The sequence below is a fragment of the Heloderma suspectum genome, chromosome W (genome assembly GCF_057233095.1).
Source record: "Heloderma suspectum isolate Gila_16-S chromosome W, 16-S_ref, whole genome shotgun sequence".
In the NCBI taxonomy this organism is placed as follows: domain Eukaryota; kingdom Metazoa; phylum Chordata; class Lepidosauria; order Squamata; family Helodermatidae; genus Heloderma; species Heloderma suspectum.
The window spans coordinates 21,260,001-21,265,000 of record NC_139475.1 but is presented as its reverse complement, the minus strand read 5'-3'; positions in this window follow the sequence as shown (position 1 = coordinate 21,265,000).

The window sequence follows — 5,000 nt, the reverse complement described above, 5'->3', positions numbered from 1 at the left end:
ACTGCCCTAATCCTACCCCTACCCCTACCCCTACCCCTAACCATAGCCCTGACCCTAATGCTAACCCTGGCCCTAACACTAACCCTAACCCTCACCCTAACACTAGCCCTGACCCTCACCCTAACCCCAACCCTAACCCTAACCCTAACTCTAACTCTAAGCATAGCCCTTGCCCTAACCCTTGCCCGAGCCCTAGCCCTAGCCCTAACCCTCACCCTAACCCTAACCCTAACCCTAACCCTAACCCTTACCCTAACCCTAACCCTAACCCTAACCCTAACCATAGCCCTTGCCTAACCCTTGCCCTAGCCCTAGCCCTAGCCCTAGCCCTAACCCTAACCCAAGCCCTAACCCTAGCCCTAACCCTAGCCCTAACCTTAGCCCTAACTGTAGCCCTAGCAGTAACCCTAGCCCTAGCCCGAACACTAACCCTAACCCTAACACAAACCCTAACCCTAACCCTAACTCTAACCTTAACCCTAACCCTAACCCAAACCCTAACCCTAACCCTAACTCTAACCTTAACCCTAACCCAAACCCGAGCCCTAACCCTAACCCAAAGCCTACCACTAAACCTAACCAAAACCCTAACCATAATCATAAACCTAACCCTAACCCCAGCCCTAACCCTAATGATAATCCTAGCCCTAACCCTAACCCTAAAACTAACCCTCACCCTAAACCTAGCCCTCACCCTAACCCTAACTCTACTCCTAACCCTAAACCTCACTGAACCCTAACCCTAGACATGACGCAAGCCCTAACCGTAGCCCTAGCCCTAGCCCTAACCCTAACCCTAACCCTAACCCTAACCCTAAACCTAAACCTAACTCTAATGCTAACGCTAATGCCAGCCCTAACCCAAATGCTAATCCTAACCCTAACCCTTACCCAAACCCTAGCCCTAACCCTAACCCTAATCCAAACCGTATCCCTAAACCTAAGCATACCCCTAACCCTAGCCCTAGCCCTAACCCTAACCCTAACACTAATTCTAACCCTATCCGGAACCCGAACCCAAACTCAAACCCTAACCCCAACCCCAACCACAACACGACACCAACCACAACCCCAACCGTAACCCTAACCCTAACCTCAACCCCAACCCCAGCCCTAACCCTAACCCTAACCCTAACCCTAACCCTAACCCTAACCTTAACCCTGACCCTAACCCTAACCCTAACCCTAGCCCTAACCCTAACCCTCGACCTAACCCTCGCCCTAACCCTAATCCTAATGCTAACCATAACCCTAACCCTAACAAAAAACCATATCCCTAAACCTAAATCTCACCCTAACACTAGCCTTAGCCCTAACCCTCTCACTAACTGTAACCCTAACCCTAATCCTAGCCCTAGCTCTAGTTCTAACCCTAGCCCTAACCCTTACCCTAGCCCTAGCCCTAACCCTAGACCTTACCCTAGCCCTATCCGTAGCCCTAGCCCTAGCCCTAACCCTAGCCCTAGCCCGAACCCTAACCCTAACCCTAAACCTAACCCTAAACCTCGACCTAACCCTAGCCCTAACCCTAATCTCAACGCTAACCATAACCCTAACCCTAACAAAAAACCATATCCCTAAACCTAAATCTCACCCTAACCCTAGCCTTAGCCCTAACCCTCTCACTAACTGTAACCCTAACCCTAATCCTAGCCCAAAACCTAACCCTAGCCCGAACCCTAACCCTAACCCTAAACCTAACCCTAACCCTAACCCTAGCCCAAAGCGTCACCCTAACGATAACCCTAACCCTAGAACTGACCCTAACCCTAACCCTAAACCTCACCCAAGCCCTAACCCTAACCCAAACCCTTACCCTAACCCTAACCCTAACCCTAACCCAAACAGTATCCCTAACCCTAAGCATAACCCTAGGCTTAGCACTAACCCTCTCACTTACAATAACCCTAACACTAACCCTAGCCCCAACCCTGACCCTAGCCCTAACCCTAACCCAACCCCTACCACTAACCCTAACCCTAACCCAAACCCTAACCATAACCGTAACCCTAACCCTAACCCGAGCCCTAAACCTAACCCTATCCCTAACCCTAAACGTAACCCTAGCGCTAACCCTAACGCTAACCCTAACCCTAAACCTAACCTTAGCCCTAATTCTAACCCTAGGCCTAGCCCTAACCCTAGCCCTAGCCCTACCCTACCCCTACCCCTAACTCAAACTGTAACCCTAAACTGAACCTGAACCCTAACGCTAGCCCTAACTCTAGCTCTAACGCATGTCCTAACCGTTACCCTAGCCCTAGCCCTAGCCCTAAGATTAGCCCTAGCCCTAACCCTAACCCTAACCCTAACCCAAACCCTAACCCAAACCCTAGCCCTAACCCTAACCCAAAGCCTACCAATAAACCTAACCAAAACCCTAACCATAATCATAAACCTAACCCTAACCCTAACCCTAGCCCTAACCCTAATGATAACCCTAGCCCTAACCCTAACCCTAACCCTAACCCTAACCCTAACCCTAAACCTAACCCTAACCCTAACCATAACCCTAACCCTAACCCAAACAGTATCCCTAACCCTAACCCTGACCCTTACCCTAGGCTTAGCCCTAGCCCTCTCACTTACCATAAACCTAACCCTAACCCTAGCCCAAACCCTGACCCTAGCCCTAACCCTAACCCAACCCCTACCACTAACCCTAAACCTAACCCAAACACTAACCGTAACAGTAACCCTAACCCTAACCCGAGCCCTAAACCTAACCCTATCACTAACCCTAAACGTAACCCTAGCATTAACCCTAACGCTAAGCCTAAGCCTAAACCTAACCTTAGCCCTAATTCTAACCCTAGGCCTAGCCCTAACCCTAGCCCTAGCCCTACCCTACCCCTACCCCTAACTCAAACTGTAACCCTAAACTGAACCTGAACCCTAATGCTAGCCCTAACTCTAGCTCTAACGCATGTCCTAACCGTTACCCTAGCCCTAGCCCTAGCGCTAACACTAGCCCTAGCCCTAATCCTAACCCTAACCCTAACCCAAACCCTAGCCCTAACCCTAACCCTAATCCAAACCGTATCCCTAAACCTAAGCCTACCCCTAACCCTAGCCCTAGCCCTAACCCTAACCCTAACACTAATTCTAACCCTGTCCGGAACCCGAACCCAAACTCAAACCCTAACCCCAACCCCAACCACAACACGACAGCAACCACAACCCCAACCGTAACCCTAACCCTAACCTCAACCCCAACCCCAGCCCTAGCCCTAACCCTAGACCTTACCCTAGCCCTATCCGTAGCCCTAGCCCTAGCCCTAACCCTAGCCCTAGCCCGAACCCTAACCCTAACCCTAAACCTAACCCTAACCCTAACCCTAAACCTAGCCCAAAGCGTCACCCTAACGATAACCCTAACCCTAGAACTAACCCTAAACCTAACCCTAACCCTAAACCTCACCCTAGCCCTAACCCTAACCCAAACCCTTACCCTAACCCTAACCCTAACCCAAACAGTATCCCTAACCCTAAGCATAACCCTAGGCTTAGCCCTAACGCTCTCACTTACAATAACCCTAACCCTAACCCTAGCCCCAACCCTGACCCTAGCCCTAACCCTAACCCAACCCCTACCACTAACCCTAACCCTAACCCAAACCCTAACCATAACCGTAACCCTAACCCTAACCCGAGCCCTAAACCTAACCCTATCCCTAACCCTAAACGTTACCCTAGCGCTAACCCTAACGCTAACCCTAACCCTAAACCTAACCTTAGCCCTAATTCTAACCCTAGGCCCAGCCCTAACCCTAGCCCTAGCCCTACCCTACCCCTACCCATAACTCAAACTGTAACCCTAAACTGAACCTGAACCCTAACGCTAGCCCTAACTCTAGCTCTAACGCATGTCCTAACCGTTACCCTAGCCCTAGCCCTAGCCCTAAGACTAGCCCTAGCCCTAATCCTAACCCTAACCCTAACCCAAACCCTAACCCAAACCCTAGCCCTAACCCTAACCCAAAGCCTACCACTAAACCTAACCAAAACCCTAACCATAATCATAAACCTAACCCTAACACTAACCCTAGCCCTAATTCTAATGATAACCCTAGCCCTAACCCTAACCCTAACCATAACCCTAACCCTAACCCTAACCCCAACCCTAACCCTAACCCTAACCGTAACCCTAACCCTAACCCAAACAGTATCCCTAACCCTAACCCTGACCCTTACCCTAGGCTTAGCCCTAGCCCTCTCACTTACCATAACCCTAACCCTAGCCCAAACCCTGACCCTAGCCCTAACCCTAACCCAACCCCTACCACTAACCCTAACCCTAACCCAAACACTAACCGTAACAGTAACCCTAACCCTAACCCGAGCCCTAAACCTAACCCTATCACTAACCCTAAACGTAACCCTAGCATTAACCCTAACGCTAAGCCTAAGCCTAAACCTAACCTTAGCCCTAATTCTAACCCTAGGCCTAGCCCTAACCCTAGCCCTAGCCCTACCCTACCCCTACCCCAAACTCAAACTGTAACCCTAAACTGAACCTGAACCCTAACGCTAGCCCTAACTCTAGCTCTAACGCATGTCCTAACCGTTACCCTAGCCCTAGCCCTAGCGCTAACACTAGCCCTAGCCCTAATCCTAACCCTAACCCTAACCCAAACCCTAGCCCTAACCCTAACCCTAATCCAAACCGTATCCCTAAACCTAAGCCTACCCCTAACCCTAGCCCTAGCCCTAACCCTAACCCTAACACTAATTCTAACCCTATCCGGAACCCGAACCCAAACTCAAACCCTAACCCCAACCCCAACCACAACACGACAGCAACCACAACCCCAACCGTAACCCTAACCCTAACCTCAACCCCAACCCCAGCCCTAGCCCTAACCCTAGACCTTACCCTAGCCCTATCCGTAGCCCTAGCCCTAACCCTAGCCCTAACCCTAGCCCTAGCCCGAACCCTAACCCTAACCCTAAACCTAACCCTAACCCTAACCCTAACCCTAGCCCAAAGCGTCACCCTA